The 22,181-nt window shown below is 38.1% G+C and overlaps 1 long non-coding RNA gene across 1 annotated transcript; it reads left to right on the forward strand.

Moving 5' to 3' along the window:
* The first annotated feature begins 205 nt into the window (after positions 1–205).
* LOC149798863 (uncharacterized) lies at positions 206–21,860 on the forward strand. The gene is made up of 5 exons (XR_016421040.1): positions 206–614; positions 1,125–1,246; positions 11,711–11,825; positions 21,194–21,300; positions 21,753–21,860. It is a non-coding gene; the product is annotated as an uncharacterized LOC149798863 (long non-coding RNA).
* Positions 21,861–22,181: the final 321 nt, after the last annotated feature.

Raw genomic sequence — 22,181 nt, forward strand, 5'->3', positions numbered from 1 at the left:
CACAAATTGAAATATATACAGTATTAGCGTTGGAAAAGAAAGTTTTCTTTTTGTTATATTTTTTTTTCTCACCCTAGCGAAACACTTTCTGCAAATGACCTTAATAAAGAAAAATAATAAATTAACCTAAACCACTTTGAATGTCGACCGTATCTTTTATTTACACGGCATCATGCGCGGAAGAAAATACCAACTGAACCGGGATTTCAGACAGCAGATGAATTGAAGTTGATTCATTGAACATCATTAGCAATTGTACAATCAAACAGATGCAACAATGAAAAGTGGAACTATGAAAAATCGAGAATGTTAGATTTGCGAAGGATTTATTCCGAATCATTGTCTGCTAATAGAGAATTCATGTCAGTTGCTGTGTCGGCGATGCCCACACAGCGCGCCGTCCAAATGTGAAGTTGCGTTTTGCTGACAGACATAACACTGTGCCATAATTTATCTGATGGCATGTAAAGAAGCTGCTTAAATTATAGTATTTAAAAGTTTCTTCATTTTGTAAGAGCTCAAGAAATTAATTCTGGTTTGAAAGACATGATGACGGTAAAACTCAGAAGACGTAGCTGTACAGTACCGTTGGTGTTGGAGACATCATAATAAAGGTAACTGCGTTAACTTCGCTTTTTGTTTGGTAATTTGTTGGATATTATCTTTTGCTGATCTTCTTTGAGCTTGGAGTAAATTTTACATTCTGAACATTTTTATTTGCACTTATCTGCTTAATATGTATTGCTGGGATATCATATAGAATATGAAGTCAGTATAATGGTACTATATTACATATTTGAATGATAAAAGACTGGTAAATGATATAATGATAAACTACAAAATAAATAATTTGCCCAATATCCCAAATATGTTAATTAAAACAAACATTGAATGTAAATTCAGATATAATGAGCAGTTGTAAGAAGTAAGAAATAACATTTTATCCATTGAACCTGTTATGTGTTATCATCATCAGTTTTAAAATAAACACATGGAGACAAGTTTGCTTAAATTCTAAAATTAACACACACACACACACACACACACACACATATGGTATTTTAATCTAATACAGAAATGGTGACATTGATATATGCAGACCAATAGTTTTTTTTCTTCTACAGATATAAATTAAAAAGCCTAATTCTGAGAGTTTCACCTACAACATTCATGATGGGAAAGGGCCACTAATTAAGAGCTGACATATGTGGAAGAAAAATACCATCCATGTTGAAAAGGGCTAGAGGTAATGTGAGAAAACATAATTTATCAATCTTATTTAACATTATTGTTGATATTTTATCTCAACTGGTCAAAAGGCTAAGTGGGTTTATGTAATGGTCCAGAGTGTGTTATTTATTTCACATCCCCTTCTGTCTTTCAACAGTAAGAAATTAGCTACTTTGGAGTCCATAGTTCTGATCAATTTGTTTATATAAAACTTGGTTTTGGGCTTAAATCAACATCTTGGATAAATCTAATAATGAGCAAAATCCAAGTATATACATGTGATCATGTATAAGATTAGTTGAGTTTTTTAACCAGCCTAAAAGCCATACTTCCACAATATAGGCTAAAATCATTAAGTTGTCCTTGAAGTTTGATGAGTGTTAACCATTAATAATAATAAGGTGATCTTTCATCTGAGTATGTTACCACCGCATGCAATATTTATACATGTAGTGCAGTTTTTACTAAACGTAGAATACATGCTTATATAAATGAGATCTAGATTGAAGAAGTGAAGATGCATACAAATACATGAGGTTATAACCACTACTGCTGATTCAAGTTTGATCATGCTTGGCCATTGGGCTTATAGAGTCAAGTTTCACAATGATGCTTATTATGAGTGTGATAAAGGTATGGTAGTGAAGTGACCTTGCATCTGATTGGCAGAGTTTCTTATGATTTGCACAACAGTGTTTATGATCCAATTTAGATCTGACTTGTTTAATTATTTGCTTGTATGTCTGAGGCTATAAGCAAAATCTATGCATATAATGTGGTGGTTCTACATCTCACTAGCCATTCTTGCTACTGCTCTTAAAACTATTTCTCATTAATTTCATCAGACTTGGTGAATAGATTTATCTCATCAAGATATAGCAAAAGAGCAATTTTGTAAAAAAAATATTCATTCATATTAAACTCAAATTCTGCATCTGATTGGTTGACCTTGCAAATACTATAAGGGCTCTATTTCTGACAAAAAGATTATTTTGATCTAATGTAGCAGAAATGCTTATATGATCAAAACATTGAACATATTTGATGACAAATAAGAAATAGTTTTTCATGCAAATTTGATAAACATTGATAAATCGGTTCATATCATTAAAAGCTTGGAAGAGTTTGATTACATGCGAGACCATCACATATTAATCATTCTTTATTTAGAGAATTATTTTTGTCAGGATTTAGTAAAATATGTAAAATCAATATGGACTGGTTTTGTTATGTACAGCAACACTAGTTGTTTACTGAGTACTGAGGGAATTGGAGTAAGGCAAGGGTACATTGCAGTAGGTAACCTGGTTGACTTGATAACAGGATTTTAACACAAACATTTTTATCAGGAGTCTAGCATACTAACCATTGATTCACTGCAGATCCTGCCCCCATTAGTTACCTTTTAATACATAAAGCATTTGGGTTTTTTATGTCACAAATCCCATAGGGATTAAAATTAACATCATAGGTCTCACTGGATAGTTTCGTATTTTGACATCCCTCTAATTTTTAAGGTAGAAGGCATGAACCTAATTATCACAAGCCTAGCATTTATAAATTTACACATAAGCTAAATCTATAATGTGGTTCAGATTTACTTTGAGTTAGGCATGGAAATAGGTTGGCTTGTTGGTGACTGCCTGTCACAGTTAGATGAGCATTGGAGATCATATGCGTAACTTAGTCTGCAAATGAGCTGCCGACTTTTATTTGTGTCTGCTACAGAGGTAAATATAAAAAAATCTTGATGGTAGAGGGGTGATGAAAAGTATGCTAATTTGTTATAGTACTAGTGAACTTTATTCATGCATAAGGCACATACTGATTCTTTTAGTTGCCTTGTCACAGAAAAATATTGAAAATAGCTATTTCTAGTAAAAAATGAATGTAAAATGTACCTGCATCCTTTGACCCTACCAGAACCAAACTAAAAGCTCAAATTTGTGCAGCTGCTTTTGCTCATCACAAACATAATTGGGAGTATAACTGCTAACCCTACCCTCTAGCACACATTTCATTCATTCATTGGATTAAAGTCACGTGCACCTTTCGGTATGTGCGACTGTTTAGTTTGTACACGTTTGTGTACTTTTTGAATTTAGCGATTAACTTATACAATGCCCCTAAGCAAGCAAGCCGAAGCCCAGGTGCCCCAAAAGGTCCCGCCCAGGCTCTCGTCGCTGCAACCTTCTCCATCGTTGTACTCCGTTGGTGGTCTGTTTCTGCATCCTGCATCTCCTTCCTCTCTCATTTCAGGCAGTAACCGAAGCACACCAGCAGCAGTATTATTAAATTTTCGTTGCAATCAATGCCCAGTTCCCTATATTTATTGGGCTATTCCTGTACTATCTTGCCAAACATGTGATTGTCACATACGCTTCAGATATTCCTGAGTTGTGAATTTTCCTATCTTTTGTAAGGTCTATTAAATTTTGTGTACTTTGCGTACTTGAATTTTCCAAAAATATTTTCACATCTAGTAGGCTTTTAGTAGCCCTTTATTTTGTTTTGGAGATCTCAATTTGGTTAAGTATTTCGTACGTGTGGCTTTAAACCAATCAGTGTGTTTCAGGGCCAGTAAGTTGTTGGTCAAAAGAGGGCTTTCGTGGGTCAGAATGAAAGCCCTATGTGGTAAAATTTGTTTGTAAAAAAGAAAAAAAAAAAGAAAAGAAAAGAAAAAAAAGGTGGGTAGGGAGTGTGTATGCTATATTTGTGTGATGGCTATAGACATTTTTGTTCGTTTTTCTGCTTTTCCCACATATCCCGACAACACACATTCACGCTCACTTTCTCATTCACACTTATAAGTAGATGTGGGGGGGGTGGCCTTATTTCTTTTGTTTGATTTCGGGAAGGCAATTCTTTTCATACTGGGGGGTGGGGGTGGTTTGATTATTTGAGGCATACTCTTTTCATTGTTTCTGCCTTCATTCCCCAAGGTCTGCAAGTGTCCTGTTCTTTCTTCTTTTACTGCCTTAGGACGTTTAACTTCGTTCTGTGCCTTTTCCTGCTCTTCTTTATTTCAGCTCTTTCTGCCTTATCCCGTGTCCGTTTCTGTTTTGGTCTTCTCGTCCTTTTGATACTGCCATGTTCGCCGTGAGATGTTTTCTTCGAGGGAGGTGGTTTGATTGCCTTTGTTTCCCTTCGCTTTGACCACTTGGCTATTTACCTGTTATTTTTGTTTAGCTTAGCTATTTGATTTATTTTAATGTATATTTTTTTTATTTTTATTTTTTTATATTTTTTTATTTTTTTTTTGAACCTACGGGGCCTAGCATGCCATTATAATTCCAAAACAGTGATTTTGTAATATTCGTCCTTATCTGGTTTTTATTGTTCGGGTTATGAGCGGCGGTGTCAGTCTGTGAACCCACTAGCCCGAGCCGGCCGTCACAATTCCCAAACAGTGATTTGTAATATTTTGATTGGTTTTTTTCTTTTTTGGTTCGATCTTTTAGGTTTATTGGTTTTAATTTCTTTACATGGTCTCTCTTTATACCCAACCCTTCATTCGGTTTAGATTTGTCCCCTTTTGCCTATTTTGTTAATGAATGTCATGATGTTATTATAGGTCATTCCTATGTTATTGTTTTTTGCCACAAGTAACTCCGGGTATGTCCACCGTTCTCCTATTTGTTCCTGTTGAGATTTTAGTTCGGCCCTTTCCTGGTTGTATTTGGGGCATATATTTATTAAGTGTGCGATTGTTTCTGGAGTTGGGCAGTAGGGGCAGTTTTCGGTTGGTCCCCTTTTTATGTGTTTCCCTGCGCATCCTGCCAATAGTGTTTTACCTGTTCTTATTCTATTTATTATTGTTATATCGTATGGATTTTTGAAGGTCGGACTTTCGACTTTTCTACTTACTTTTTTCATCATCATGTGTATTAGACTGTTTGCATCCGATTTTTCCCATAGCTCTTGCCACATGTCATTGATCTTGTCCCATGTTATTGATTTCAGTGACGCCGTATGCTATATTTTGGGCTTTTGGTTCGTTTGTGGCGTTTTTTGCTTCTGCATCTGCTTTGTCATTGCCTGGGATTATGGATGTGAGAGGGTATCCATACGAATTCAACGTGTTTGTTGTTTTTTTCAATCTCTTTAAGTAGCGATCTTGCATGATTAATCATATTAGGTCTGCTGTTGGATTGGTCCGTTGCTAACGATTGTAGTACACTGTAAGAGTCGCTTAGAATGACTGCCTTAGTTGTGGGGTATGTTTTGACGTATGTTAATGCCATTAGTATTGCCATGAATTCTACCGTGTATATAGCGCATTGGTCTGGGAGTCTTTTTCCAACGGCGACATCTAATTTTGGGATCACTATCCCTGCTGCAGTTTTATTTGGATTTTTGGTTTTTGATCCATCTGCGAAGATTTGCGTGTATGTCTCATATTTGTTGTCAATGTACGTTAGTATTGATGCTCTTAGTCCTATCGGGTCATTTTGTTTTTGTCCTAGTTTACGTAAGCTAAGATCTATTTGTGGTGTGGGACAGGTCCACGGGGGGTCTGGGTAGTACCTTATTTTTTCTGGGTTGATATTTGCGATTTGAAATTTCCTTTTTAATTCTATAATTATTTTCCCACTAGGTATTTTTTTATTTTTTCCTTTTGTATCGAATGGTTTGTCGCATGCTAAGAGGGCTTGTAGCGTGAGGTGGTTGGGTTGGTGTATTGATATTCGAGTCGAGTATCGCAGCATCAATTCCTTCCGCCTTAGGTCTAGCGGGGGTTCTCCTACTATTATTAAGATATCTTGTGTGGGGGTACCATTTAGGACGCCGGTGCATACCCTTAGCGCTTTTGATTGGACTGTGTCTAGTTTCTTTAGTAACGTGGCGTTCGCCGCTCCATATACCTGGCAACCGTAGTCCAATTTTGCTCTTATAAGTGCTCTATATAGGGTAACGAGTGTTTTTTGATCAACCCCCCAATTCACCCCTCTGAGGTTTCTGTGGAGGTTGATGTCTCGTTTGCACTTCGTTACGAGTTCTTGGATATGAGCTGCCCACGTGAGTTCGTGGTCGAATACCATACCTAGGAGTGTCGCTTGTTTTTCGAATTTGATGGGTACCCCCTTTAGGGTTAAGTTTGGAGTGGGTGGGGGGTGGCCACCTCCCGGATTGAAAACTATGCCTACTGTTTTTAGAGGTGACAATTTAAATCCCCATTTATCTGTCCAATTTCCTATATCGTTTAGTCCTTTTTGTAAGTGCTTGGTCGTTTCTCTGCTGGCCGGGTTGCCAGTTTTCCATACGGCGCTGTCATCGGCGAATTGGGATAAGTCAAGGTAGTTGGGTTTTACCGCTGTTTCCAGGTCGTTTATCATTATATTAAATAAAGTTGGGCTGATTACGCTTCATTGTGGCGTGCCATTTTCCAGTTTGTATCGTTCGGAGTAGTCTTGTCCTAGTCTGACTTGTATCTTTCTATCGGTTAGGAAGTTAGCAATAAATTTGTATATATTGCCAGTTATTCCGTATGGTTTAAGTTTACTTATCAGTCCCTTAGTCCACATTAGATCATATGCTTTTTCCATGTCTAAGAAGATGGCTGTAACATATCTGGATTTTTAAAATTTTTCTCTAGATGCTAATTTGACAGCGGTTTCTAGTCTCATGAGTTGGTCTATTGTGCTTCGGTAGTTGCGAAACACGCTCTGTGTATTAGCTAGTAGTCCTTTGCTTTCTAAATGGTATTTCAGCCTGTTGTTTACCATAGTTTCCATTATTTTACATATATTGTCTGTTAGTGATATGGGCCTGTATGATTTTATATCGCTTGAGGGTTTTCCAGGCTTAAGAATCGGGACCACTACTGCCTTTTTCCATCTTATAGGTATGGTACCGGTTTCCCATATTTTATTAATGAGGTTAAGTGCAATTGTGACAAGTTTTTTGGGTAGGTTCTTGTACATTTCATACCCCAAAGTATCCTCCCCAGGGGATGTGGTCTTTTTGCCGGCGAGGGCCTTTCTCCATTCGGCTTCTGTAAACGGAAGGTTTAGTGGGCCGTCATTATTTCCTGCTTCCTTTATGTTGTCAGAGTTGCTTTCCTCAAATTGCCTTTTATGATTTTTAAACTTATCCTCTAAGTTGGTATTGCTACACATGTTGGCGAAATAGTTTGCGAATAATTCTGCCTTATGTTTGTTGTTTTGTCCAGGTATGTTGGGGGTTATTGATTTAGTTTTGCCTCTCATTTTTTTAATTCTTTGCCACACCTCCTTCGATTTTGTGTTAATATCTAGTTTTGAGCAGAATTCTCTCCATGAGTTTTGTTTAGCTATCATAATAGTTTGTTTGGCAGTTTTTTCCTTTTCCTTGTAGTAGTTAAAGTCCCTATTATTTTTAGTTCTTTTGAATTTGTTTAGAGCTCTTTTTTTCTCTTTAATTGCTATTTTACATTCATTATTCCACCAGGGCACCGTGGGTTTGGGTGCTACTCCTTTAGTTTTAGGAATTGTTTCTTGGGCCATTGTGTTAATGGTTTCTATTAATTTGTCATTAAAGGTGTCAATGTCCCGGTGATATATGGTTTCTGGGTCGATTGAGTCACCTATCTGTTTGAACCTAATCCAGTTGACCTGTTCGTATTTCCATCTTGGTGTGAAGGACGCTTTATTTTGAGGTATTCTAATTTGTATTTCTATATTTATAAGGTAATGGTCACTTCCCATAGGGTCGCTTTCATCAACTTGCCAATCAGAAATGCCTGCTAATCTTGGTGTGCATAGAGATAGGTCTATTGCTGATGTGTGGCCTGTTCTGTCATCTATCCGGGTGTGCATTCCGTTGTTTAGAAAAACTAAGTTGCATTTTTGTGCCCATTTTTCTACAATTTTTCCTTTAATGTCCGTCTTTTGACTCCCCCATAGTTCATTGTGCGCATTGAAGTCCCCGCATATTACCACCCATTCTCCACAGTCTTTAATCATTTTGATTGTTTCATCTGCACTTAAATTGCGCTGCTCATTTGTTTCATAGAGGTTAACGATTAGTACCTGCTTAGTTTGAGCGGTTATTTTGACTATCTGTATTTTGAAGTCATTGGGCGGTCTACTATCTGTTAATTTATGCATTTCTGATGTAATTCCATCTCTAACAAAGGTTGCTAACCCCCCTCCTCTTGCTGTGGGGGATCGATGCTTTAGGTATTTGGTGTTGTAGCCTATGATGTTTGGGATACGTGAGGTATCATTTAGGTGGGTGTCCTGTATGCATATAACATCTGGTTTTCTTTCCTGTTCAAGTATTTTGTTATTTAGTTGGTCAGCGTGGGCCCTAAGGCCGCGTGCATTCCATTGCCATATTTTGATTTCTGCTCTGGAATCCATCTCTAGTGCAAAAAGTCTTAATAGTTTGTTTAATTTACTGTTGTTTTCGTTTTATGCGTGTTTCCTACCAGTGAGGGTGCTACCTATTTATTTTGTTTTTGGTATCCTGATTTTTGTTTTGGCCTGCTTATAGTTTACCCCATGGGAGATCATATATTCAACTATTAGGGCTTCTCTAAGAGCCCTGGGGCATTCTGCGTGGTTTGGTTTGTGGTTACCACTACAGTTAGCGCAGTGCTGATTGGTGGCGCTACATGTTTTCCGGTCTGGGTGGTGAAGACCACATTGATTGCACCGGAATAGGTTTCCGCAACTCTTAGAGTAATGCCCCCAATTTTTGCAGTTGCCACAGAACCGTGGTTTGTTTTTGAAAGCAAAAATTTTTTTAGCCTCGAGTTTTTCGGCTATTTTGATAGTTTCTGGGGTGGCGCCCTTAAAAAAGAGTACCACTGCAGTGCTATCCTTTCCCCTTCTTGTTTTTAGGCGGATTGCTTTCTCTACTTCCTGTCCTTTACTCCTTATGTAGTCTACTATTTCATTGGTTTTATTTTGAGTTGATACGTATATGACTCCTTTGTTGTGTGTTTTTGGGGGGTTTGGGTCTATGTGTTGTTTTGTTCTGTTGTGTCTAGTGACCTGAACATTTATTTGGCCTATTCTTTCAATTTCCATATATTTGGCAATCTGTTGTTCAGTGGTGCATTTGATTATCAGCAAGTCGTCTCTAGTGCTTTTAAGCGTGAATTCTCCTTGGTGATGTTTGTTCAATTGCCATGCTATGGTTTTAAAGGCTAACTTCGTTATTTTGGAATTTACTCCCTTGACGAAGAGAGTCAGTTCAGCGGGGTGTTTCTTGTTTTGGATATTTTGCAGACTGGTCTTTTTTCCCCTGGTGTTTGTCTCTTTAGCTGACTTTGTTTCGTTGTCCATAACCGGCTTGCTGGGTCTTGTATTCTGACAGTTAGTGTGTTCCTTATTCTTTCTAACTGGTATTTGGGATTTGGTTTTCCTATTATTCTTACCTTTTGTTGAGTCGTGTGTGACTGCTTTATTTGTGGTAGGGTGAGGGCGTTCTGTTTCATCTAGTAGGTTCTCAGTTTGAGTCCCCTGGCTGCTAGTGTTTTTAACCAGCGTGGTCTGGGTTGTTTTTGTGCTTGTTGAGTATTGTTCCTCAGTTTGGGTACTCATGTCGGATGTAGTTTTGCGGTTACTCGGTAGATTGTCCACATTCTCATTTACGCTTGGTGACAGGTAGAGTCTACTCATCGAGTCAGTTGGGGTCGAGTTGAAAATTGGCGTTAAGAACTGTATCTGTCGTTTTTCTCTTAGGGGGGATGAGACTGCTTCGGAGTAAGTTTGCCTTAGTTTATCTGCCTTTAGGTTGACCAGGCAGCTGAGATAACTATTTGATGATGTGACATTAATTTTGTTGTTATCCATCTTGAGTTTCTTTATTTGATGTAAGGTATATATGACGGGATATTTCTTTAGTTTTAATCCTGGGTTTGTTTTGATTTCTTGCAATTTATTTGAGTTTAATTCTAGCTTAAAGCTATCTGTCTTAACTATACTTTATTCTACTTAGTACTATGAAAAAGCAACAGCTGTAAGGGGATATGCAAATAGCTTTTATTCTGATTTGTGTAATTAATTATTATATTACTATTATCCAATTTAAACTTATTGAAAATTATTTTCTAGCCAAATGGTCAAAGTAAAAGGTTTTACTTACCCCGATCCAATTTTCTTTTTAAGATCTTTAGAGTTTTTAAATACAGCCTTCTAATTATACAAGTTTCATTACATTGGTCAATAATTAGTCACATGTGATGACACTTGTAACTAATCAAACCACAGCAACTGAGAGCAGACTAAGCACTGATATTTATATGGTACAGTGGCAATATACAGTCTGTCTGCCGCAACACATGAAACAAACTGGACAAATCTGAAAGCCTTGAATTTGACTTTATTTATCTGTATGGTAGAACAGAACCTGAGTTGAAAAGCTTTTAAAGAAAGACCTTGATATCAAACCTAATAATAACTGCAGGAGTTATATTATGGATAATTAACCATTCTCTCAGTTTCAAACTGGGCATTCCATCCCATGGGGTTCTAAATGTAAACCAAGTGTAACTGATATCCTAATGAACTGTAAAGACCATAGCAGCACAACAGCAGGGGACCAGGTATGTCCAGATCCAGAAATCACAGACCAGTTTCAAACTGATGATGAACCACATAAAAATTACACATCTGCTAGAACTTATGTTATGAAGATAACTTAAATTGCATTATTATTAATCCTCCTCCTCACATTCATCATAATTGAGATGCATCATATATGTTTTATTGTAAAATAGTTTATGCAACATAATTCAGTGAAGACCTTTGCTGCCAATTTACCAGTGAACCATTTGTTTCAATGAACATATTTTATGTTGTAACAAGGAGCATCATTTAAACATTATGATACACTTATCATACCTGTATATGAAATCTTAATACTAACACTTATACTTGCAATACTACTACTAATAAAAACACCTGCATTGATAATTTGATTATGTTCAATTGGACTTGTATCTAAATGATCACCAGCTGTATGAAAAGACATATTTTAATATATAGATATTGGATGGAATACTAGTTACCACAATTGAATAGTCATATGATAAATGATATATTATTTTAAACAATTTATATTTGCAGTGAAACATACTTTTACATTATTTTCACTTAAATTTCATTTATAGAGCAGTATACTCTGCATTCATTAAATTACTGAAATGGTTATAATACAACAACAAATACTGCAACTTCCAGAATCACAAAAATCAAAAGATATAAACAAAAACTTCCCTACATGTATCAACAGTTGTCACTTAATAGACAGAACTCTGAAGATTTAGAATAGGATGTTAACAAATTAGGTATTCAAGTTAAAAAGAAAAAAATACCAAGTAAGCTTACTACCAAAAAATCAAACAATAACAGTGAATTTTAGTACATTCCCAGGAAACAGAATATATGATTTTTCTTAACTTGATCTGATACATCTTAAATCTATAGAAAATGATTCATATTGTATGACTAAAATATTATGTAAACAAAAATTCCATCACTTTTTTCAGATGCAACATGCATACCCCAACCCATCCTTCTTGATCATAAAGTATACCAGCATTCCACTATAAGATGGGGAGCTGTAGTGGCTGAGTGGTTAGCTTTCTGGACCTGTGAAATAAGGTAGGTTCAAATTCTACCATCAGACCAACCTGGGTTAGCTACCATGGTGTGTCCTTGGGCAAGGCACTATACTTAAAGTGCCTTGGCACTAAATAACTTACTTGTGTTGGTTTACCATAAAAGGCCAAACCAAACACAAAAAAACAACAACTTTAAAATATGAGTTTTGTCAATACTAAGTAATTGAAAATCATACTGAAGAAATGTTTTTGTTAATACAGATTAATGGATCTAAAAAATCTCTTTCTTCTGCAGGAGTTTAAAATGTTAAATTAAAAAGGTCATGGTACACATTGCTTTGTTCGTACACATCAGGCTCCGTAACCCATATCCAACTAAAAATTTTAGTAGAGTCTGAATAAAACATATTTTAATCTGGATGATAATATTCTTTCTCCATTCATATATTACACCACCAAGATTGATCCAAATAAGATTACATTTTACTATAACACTGAGGATGAGTATGCCTCTTAACAACTTACAAATGTGGAGAGAATGGAGTTAAACTGAACTTTGATTTCTTTTCAACCATAGCACAAGATGATCATTTATTATGAAAAAACCTGAATAAAGTTGGAGTTCATAACCATGACAGTCTTGATACAATATAAATTCAATATATTATTGTTGTCTTGAGGTATAGTTCTGTATATTACAATCTCACACAAGATCAGGGTATATTTTAGTACCATACAGTTAATTCGGGATTGTATTAATACCTATTCTGGTGAATGAACATTAAATAAGATTTACTATTTTGGAACCAGTTGCAATAAAGTTTACTAAACTTGAGAAAATATGACTTTAATATCTAAAATGTAAAATCTGCAAACAGAATGCTTGCTTGACTTTACACTTCAACTATATCATAATATTTATTTGAAATGAATTTATACAAATGGCATTAAATTGGGTTTCAGGCTGGTAATGACAATGGTAGTAGTGAATAGGGACGGTCTAGGGACTAGGGAACTTCCATGTTAAAAAGGGTATATCCACTCTGGGGACTATGTAATTTAACATGGGAGAAAAAAAAAATATCCATTCTAGGGACAAGGGGAATTTAACATGGGAGAAAGAAAAAAAACTATTCACTCTAGGGACAAGGGAAATTGAACATGGGGAATAAATCGTGGGACTGTCTTGGGACTAGGGGAAATGGAACAGGGTCGGGACCCTATTTTAATAAGGTCCCGACCTGATGGGTCTATGAAAATGGAACAGGCGCAAATTGAAACAGGGAGGGGTCTCTATTTTTTTATTATTTTTTTAAACAAAAAAATAAAAAAAGGGGTAGGCAATTGAAAGTCAAGATCTTTTCGAGAGATAGGAATGGCCCTGAAAAGGGCCTTTGGTTTTATGTTAATATACCCTTAACATAAAGGGCATCTGTGACATCTTCTTCTTGACCTTAGGCTGTGCCTGACTGCAGGACCATAGATTAAGACTCTTTTGAGGCATCCTTGATGCTCCACATAAGATTCTTCGCATCCACAGGCTGGTGTCTGTCCTGTGGATAACTGTCCAGTTGGATCGGACATACATTGATATGTCCGTCCGGAACATCATCGAAGACACAAGCGTTGAAGATTGTACATCGGTCCACATGTTGGTGTGCTGAGTAACAGGTGAAGGAATGCAGTGAACTGTACTTATTTATAGGGGGAGGAAGGATTGAAACGGATTGAGTTTGTTGACCAATCCAAACACGCGTTACAAAATTCAGTCAGCCCACGTCCAATCCGAAGAGAGCAGTCTGTGACGTCACATAGTCTATATAGATTCGCTAGCGCCTGTGCGTAGTCAATCTAAGCGACACTTTTTCAACATGATGGAAACTCAGAAAACGATCAGTTTGGGTGCACTGATGGTGGAGACTACCCAAGGGAACCCAGACTTACTTTCAGAAGAGGTGAATTGGGATTTTGTGGATTTTTTTACCTTGCAAGAATTTGTTCCTGAACCTTCGTCACCTTCTCCTTCATTACCGCACATGGAAAATTTTAGACAGAGACAGAAAGAAGAATTGGAGAAATTTATACAACAGCAAAAGGAAGCGGAACAAGCTTTTCTCCTACAGCAACAGCAGCAAGAAGAAGAGGTAAGAAAAAAACAACAAGAAGAAGACGCAGCAGCAAAGAAACAAGGGTGTCAAAATCAAACGGTCACGGTACTGTTAGACATTTTAGTTAAGAAGTCTGAAACAGATGTATCAGACTTCTTTATTACGGCCGAAGAGAATACGACCTTCCCAAGCTAAACACTCCAACCCTGTGACTACGCCTACTGCACCATCCTTAGTGATTTCAACGAAATCATCATCAACAGTACGCAGTCCAGAAGTAGGCCTTGGCCATGGCAAAGGCTTAAGACAGTTAAAGTTGATTGTTTAAACTCACCCCTTACACCAAAAAAGGCCCTTTTCAGGGCCATCCACGTCTCTCAAAAAGAGATAGGCTTTCAATTGCCAATAACTAATAAAAACCATTTTACCCAATAGTACCTGTCTGTGTATGAGTGTGCGTGAGTGTAGGTTCTTATTTTAAAATCAAAACCCAAAGACACTTACCTTTTATAATTAATTTATTCTTTTATAAATATTTACAATTCACAATTCACAACAGAGCACTTTAAAAAGTTCATAGACTTATTCTGTCTCATTGTTCACTCTCTGTTTTTTTAATTTCTTCACCGTCATAGTCTTTTCCTCCTCTTCCTCCTCACTTTCTTCCCTTCTTTTCTTCTCCTGTTTCTTTTTCTTCACCTGTCTGTTTTCTTCCTCTTCTTCTTCCTCTTCCTCTGAAGAATCCCTCTCTTCTTCTGACTCCTCTTGTTTCTTTTTTGGGCAGTCTGGTGACCAATGTCCTTTTTCTTGACAATAATAACAGGTATCTTGACTTTTGTCTCTTCTAACCCCTTTTTTTTCTTTTTTGACGGTCTGGACACTCTGAAGACCAATGCCCTTTCTTCTGACAGATATAGCAAGTATCTTGACTTTTATCTTGAAAGGAAGGAGAGTAGTCCCTCGGCTGGTCTGAAGAGAATTTTCTAATGACCCCTCGCAAAGCTCTGATGAAACGTTCGATCTTGGTAGTCTCTTCCATTGTTGTGCTCAGTTTGAGAGTGAAATGAATAGTGAAAGGACAAGACACATACCCTTTATATACGCTGGTCTGCTATGACTATAAATTAATCCATGGTGTTTAAACTTTAGTCATTTGACTTTTTGCTATCGAGATGAAATGATCCAATTCATTTGAGAAGAAAGAAGAAGAAAGTAAGAGGCAGAAACGTGATCTATCGCCTCGTACTAGGGCTGAAGTCTTGGCACAAATTCATGCCAGTGATTTTGAAGAGGACATGAGTGAACCAGAATCCAAACCCTCTAAACAAAGTTTACCACCCTTAGTCAACCCTGAAAAGTACTATGACATTCGAGAGACGGAAAAGCGTCCCTCTAGAAAATTTAGAACTACGGCTTACAAATACACAGTGAAGTTTAAAGATTTCAAGTCTGAAGTACTGTTAGAGAAAGCAAAAGGGTTCATCACCGACATGTGGGATTCTTTGCTCACCACACTCAAGCGACAATGTCAACCCAAAGAAGATGATCGCTTGAGACTTTCCATACAACATGACGGCTTGAAATCCCCTGTTTGGATCGAGTTTAGCAGCCCTGCAGAATTGACCACTTCCAAAGTCATGGACAAGATTCAACACGTGCAACAATCTAATGACCAGTTTGACATCACCGATGGAAAAGCCACACTGGACATGACCCACGTCTCTCCTCCTCAAGGGACCAGACAATGCAGAAAGACCTTATTGGTCAACAACCTTCGTATTACCAAAACAAGTCTTGTCCAAATTAACAATTTTCAAGACCACATGTGTTTAGCCCGAGCCATCGTGGTGTGATGAACCTATGCCGACAAGAACGACACGGTAGAATGGAAAAGAGCCTGGGAGAACATTCGAAAATCGAACCGAGCCAAACAACGAAATGAAGCAGAACTTCTGTTACAACAAGCATGCCTGTCCAAAGACACATCCTGTGGCATTCCTGAGATGCAAAAATTGCAAGATGCCCTAGCTCCACGATACACCTTGAAAGTGCACCCTCAAGAAGTGTGCGGGTCTCTGTTGTTTCGAGGGAAAGACTTTAAGGATGGAAAATACATTCACCTCTATCATCACGATGACCATTTTGATACCATTACCACTATCACTGGATTCCTGGGATACAAATATTACTGTGAGAAATGTGACTTATGATGGTTATAATAATCGAGAGCAACACAAACATTGTGGATCGAAATGCTCAGGATGTTTTGCCTCTCAACCCTGTCTGAGCGAAGGGCAAGAACCAGTGCATTGTCCTGCTTGTCTGCGCACATTTGTCAGCCCTGCCTGTTACCAACAACATCTGAAGATGCAAGGTTCACAGAAGAAATGTGCTTGTCAACTCCTGAGATTGTGCCCAATGTGTGGACAAGGTCTATGTATCAACAGTACCAAGGCACACGTATGTTCAGGAAAGAAAAAATGTCACATTTGTCACTGCATTGTGGACTTGGAACACCAATGCTACATACAAAAATACCAATCCCAACCAGAGAAAGAGGATGGTCACAAGAAGAAGAAAGGCAATTTCATCTTTTTCGATTTCGAATGCATGCAAGAGACCAGTATTCACATTCCTAATTTCTGCGTGGCTCATCGAGCGTGCGAGAAGTGATTCAAGAACCTATCTTGAGTTATTGCCCTCACTGCAGTAAGATTCCTGGAGGGCGTGAAAAAATCTTTCAAGGACCGAACACACTAGCCGATTTCACACAATGGGTCTTAGACCCCATCGACAAGACGTGGAGCCAAGAGGACATCGAACATTATTATGGAGATTGTCATCACCATGCCACGGTGATGGCTCACAATTTCTCCGGATACGATGGACAGTTTCTTTTGAGATGTTATACGGAACGTGGCATCGAGCGTCCTAAAATCACTTTGAACGGAGCCAAAATCATTTTCATGCAAGTGGGACAAGTGCAGTTTAAAGATTCGATGAGCTACTTAGCCATGCCTTTGAGTCGAATGCCTAAAATGTTTGGAATGACAGAAATGGCTAAAGGGTACTTTCCACACTTTTTCAATACAGAAGCCAATCAACATGCCGTTCTACCCCATTTGCCTCAGGCTCACTATTACGACCCTGACAACATGCGTACCGAACGAGAAACTTTCTACGCTTGGTACCAGGCTCACGCCTCCGACCCTTTCGACTTTCAGGAAGAAATGCTAAAGTATCGTCGTTCCGACATGGACATTTTACGGCGATGCTGTGGAAAATTTCAAGAACTGTTCATGGAACACGGAGGGGTTGATCATTTAAAAGAGGCTTGCACCATTGCCAAAGCGTGTTCCTTAGTCTACCGACAACGATTCATGCTTGAAAACACTGTGGCTGTCATCAGTCCTCAAACGACCAACTATGTCAAACGTCAATACTCGGTCAAAGCCCCATGCTGGTTGCATTACTTGTGCGACAAGGAAGACAAATGGATTCAGCATGCCCGCAACGGACAGGGCGAAAGATCATCGGAATGCATTCGGTCAATGGCTGGGACTTAGAAAACCCCAAGATCATGTACGAGTTTAACGGTTGCTTATTTCACGGATGTCCCGTCTGTTACCCTGACCGCGGCACTAAAAATCAGTTCTTACAATGAACCATGGAAGACTTGTACCAGGCCATTTGTCAGCCACGCCTAAAGTTAGAACAGGAAGGATACCAAGTGGTGGAAATGTGGGAACACAAATACAATCACCGTTTGAACACCGATCCCGAGTTTAAACGCCTCATGGAAAGTTACCAGTTCATGGACCCCCTGAACCCAAGTAATAGTTTGTACGGAGGAAGGACCAATGCCACCTGTTTGCTGTACCAAGCTGACGAAGAGAAAGGAGAAGAAATCAAATACTTGGACGTGTGTTCACTGTATCCCTACGTGTGCAAATATTGTTGCTTTCCTGCAGGGCACCCACAATTGTTCACCGAACACATCGACCTAAAAAACATTCGACAATACGAAGGCTTGATCAAGTGCAAAGTTTTGCCTCCCACAAACCTATACCATCCCGTCTTACCTCGCCATTGCCAAGGCAAACTTATGTTTCCTTTGTGCCGTACTTGTGCTGAAACGTGCAACCAAGATCAACCTTGTCATCACACCCAGGAAGAACGGGCCTTGACGGGGACATGGGTCAGCGTAGAATTGTTCAAAGCTCTGAACATGGGATACCAACTGTTAGAAGTGTACGAAATTTGCCACTTTCCCAAGACACAATAATTCCACAAGGGTGACCCCACGCAGAAAGGCATTTTCGCAGACTACGTGGATGCCTTTTTGAAACTGAGCAAGAAGCCAGTGGCTATCTGTCCTGGTGTCACACTCCCGAAGACCAAAAGACATTCAGAGAGAAATTCTGGGCACAAGAAGGCATTACTTTAGATCACATTGAGAAAAACGAAGGCAGGCGATCGTTTGCCAAAGTGATGTTAAATTGCTTGTGGGGTAAAATGGCACAATGACCGTGTTTACCCAAGACGGAGTATTTGACCGAACCTTCCCGCTACTTTCAGATGATTCACGACAAAGCCAAATTCATGAAACACGTGGACGTCGTTCGTGAGGATTTGATCTTGGTGAATTACGAAGAAGATCTGAACTTTGTAGAAGATGACCCCTTTGGAAATGTCATCATTGCAGCTTACATGACAGCTCATGCTCGCTTAAAATTGTACGAAGCTTTAGAACTGTTAGGGGAACGTGTCTTGTACTTTGACATGGACAGTTGCATTTATATCGATCACCCGAGTCAACAGCACCCTGACATCGAAGGAGACCGTTTAGGAGCCTGGACAGACAAGCACCCCGATGACAAGATTCTAAGTTTCGTTAGTGGTGGTCCCAAAAATTACGGCTACGAATACTGGGACAAACAAGGAGAAGTGCACACGAAGTGTAAAGTGAAAGGACTTACTCTGAATTATCGTACCAGTCGAGTGGTCAACTTTGGCATATTGAAAGAAGCCTTGCAGTCTAGAGAAAGTGACCACCTATCAACCCAACAAGATTGTACGTTTACCCACACACCACATCGTCAGTCGACCCTTGGAAAAAGTCTATCAAATCGTGTAGCAGAAGCGAGTGCGGCTTCCCACCCACTTTACTTTGCCGTATGGACATGTCGGTATAAAACATTGGTTGTAAGAGGATAGCCACCCACCAGAAGGATGACTTCGCCGCAGCAAGAATCGAGTGAGAAATCCAGTGAGAACTCCAAGTTCAAACCCTACCATTTTCCAGTCTTCTTACCTGACTATTGTGATTGTGCCCGTCGATTGGACACGTTTCAAAAATGGCCTACGGATAGGGAAGGATTACCTTCTTCGTATGTTTTAGCTAGAACAGGATTTGTCTACTTCGGACCTGAGTCAGGATTGGGATACGAAGTACAGTGTTTCGCTTGCGGACTGAAGTTACGAATGGATCTATGTATCTACAAAGATTCAGCTATTCTGGAACATACTCGATGGTCTCCGCACTGCCCTTACCTTTCAATGGCCTTTCCACCCATTAAACTACGGTACAATTATGACGGTACCTTAGAGACGGTACCTTCCAAAACTAGACGTAAACACATTGCATCCTATTTCATTGTTGTTTCTTTTCCACATAATAGCTTATTTTTTATAAAATGTTAAACTTTACTAATCTTTTTTCAAGATCACTTTAGTTTGCAAAAATATATCTTGTCATTTATTGGCATTCTACATTGAATTTTGTAAACTAGCTATAAACCTGACCTAATTACTCAACTTAACTGCTGACAGAAACAGTCTACAGTAAATGTATTTCATTTCTATAGCTCGATGGATAAACATTACATCTTTTAAAGCTGTGCACAGAATAGGCCGACATATCACGAGTCAGGAAAACATGGGGGTGGTATCCCCTGTGTCCAAAATTAATATCATTTTGAATAGAATATTCTAGTGACAATTGCCTCTTTTCAAATGGTAAGCATTGCTTTTTTTTATTTTCATCAATCTGTCAAATTCGGTATGCATTTTGCTTTAATATTTGAGATGGAAACCTTAGGTGCATAGAAATGTCAGACAGCATTGTACATCATGGATGGTGTCCAACATACTTTTATGATCATAAAACAAAATCCCATTTTTTAGTTATGGCCACTGATTTAAAAAATATTCATCCAAGCTAAATATAATAATAATAATAATGAGGACTTTGTATAGCGCCTAATCTTTAGAAGCTCTAAGCGCTTTGCAACATTAGACAACATAAAAACATACACAATGATATGATTACAAAAACAAACACCATGAAATTAGAAAACATAAAAAACATGCTGAGAATATTTAAGGTAGTTAACATTATTAAGTCATTAAGTTTGTTTTTGTAGTCAGAATAAGTAGTTTTGAGAGCACTCTTGAATGGGATCACTGCGTCTTTGTGTCTAAGTTCAGTGGGCAATTCATTCCATGTTGCTGGGCCCTGGTATGCAAAAGAATGCTGTCCATGCGACTTTGTTTTCATAGTGAGAATAATGAGTATATGATTGTCGGAAGAGGAGTGTAAGTATCTTGCTTGTGTGTACACATAGGTGAGGTCGGATAGGTATGTTGGACTAGAGTCTGTCAGTGAAACGTAGCACAGAGAACTAATGTTGTGTTTGATTCTGGATCGAATGGATAGCCAGTGTTGGGTACAGAGCAGCGGGGAGGTGTGCTCTGATTGTGGTACTCTAAGTATGATCCAAGCAGCTATGTTTTGAACTTTTTGAAGTCTCTGCAGTAGATATTAAGATGAACCAGACAGAATTGAGTTACCATAGTCCAGTCTTGAAAGCAGTAATGAACACACAAGTGTTTTAGTGGCATCAACTGAAAGATATCTGAGAATGGAGCTGATGCGTCTCAGCTCAAGATACGCAGCCTTGCATATGTTCATGACATGTTGGTGCAATGTGAGAGTACTGTCCAGAGTAACACCTAGGTTTTGTACTGATTGTGTGAATTTAATGTTGGTGTTGCTGATATTTATTGTGTGAGGTAAAGGATGTGAATGAGAAAGTCTTTGATAAGTAAGTATGGCTTGATTTAAATTGTGTTTTTCATGTGACTTGCCAGAGATTTTTAAATGAATTGATAAAGTAACTTGAGACACATTTCAAAGTACATGTTTTAAAAATATTCCATGATTATTGCTGGCATTTAGAAAAATGCAATGCATCCTTTGTTGTGAAACTTATTTTAAAACATTGTATTACTCATGCAGAAGCCTGCTTGAAAACTAATGGCAAAGCAAAGGCAAATGGAATGGAAGAGACCATATCAGAGACCCTCAAATATGCACCCAACCAACGCAGAATGATAAAAAACAAGGTAATCCAAATGACTCTTATTTCATCAATATTGGATTCAGTTTCGTCTTTTAAAGCATAGTATTTGCAAAGCGGATGCATTTCTAAACTGATAACAAAATCAGCTTATCCTATTGCCCAGGACTATCAGAGCTAGAGTCCAGCTAACTACAATATGCATATATCTTGTCTGATCGGACAAGTGCCTCCATTTGGAATTTTTATTCACATGAAATATTTGGATGAAATAAATTCATCTTTGTGCAAATTGATTGCACCATCCACTTGCCAGAAATGACAAGTAAGTGCAAAGTTATCTTGTATCATGGCTTAACGATAGTAAGGGAAGCACAAGTGCAGTGAAGAAAATTTCATACATTTTTATAATGCTGATTAACATGACTTCTGCATATGTAACTAGTGCTGAGATGATATGACTTTATTTAAGCATTACAATTTTGTTTTAATTTGCAGGTGCCTGAGCAGAAGTAATAGATAAACTTTACAGTGGAGTTGGAGACTGATTCTGATTCATAATCTTAATTAAATCTAGAAAATAAACATTAAAGTCATATTAAAATATCTGTTGTATTGTTTCCTTCTTTCATTTTTCTCTTAAAAACAAATGTCTGAACCTTTAGTCTGTAAATTCAGTGGATTCCTTATCAGCCCATCTACTTTTACTTTACACCATGCTACTTTAAAAAAAAAATGAATTATCCCCATTGGGGTAGGTCCCCCCAACCCCCCACCCTACTTTGTCAACTTACCTGCCACATTTAAATCTAATGGAAGGCCCTGCTGTAAAGCCTGTTAGTAAAACTACCCAACAAGAGGATTTCATACATTTGCAACTCCTAGATGGATGGTAATGTTTTCATTTTTGTAATGTAGATTTGGACA

The sequence above is a fragment of the Sinohyriopsis cumingii genome, chromosome 5 (genome assembly GCF_028554795.1).
Source record: "Sinohyriopsis cumingii isolate HCF-2022 chromosome 5, ASM2855479v2, whole genome shotgun sequence".
NCBI classification, from domain to species: Eukaryota; Metazoa; Mollusca; class Bivalvia; order Unionida; family Unionidae; genus Sinohyriopsis; species Sinohyriopsis cumingii.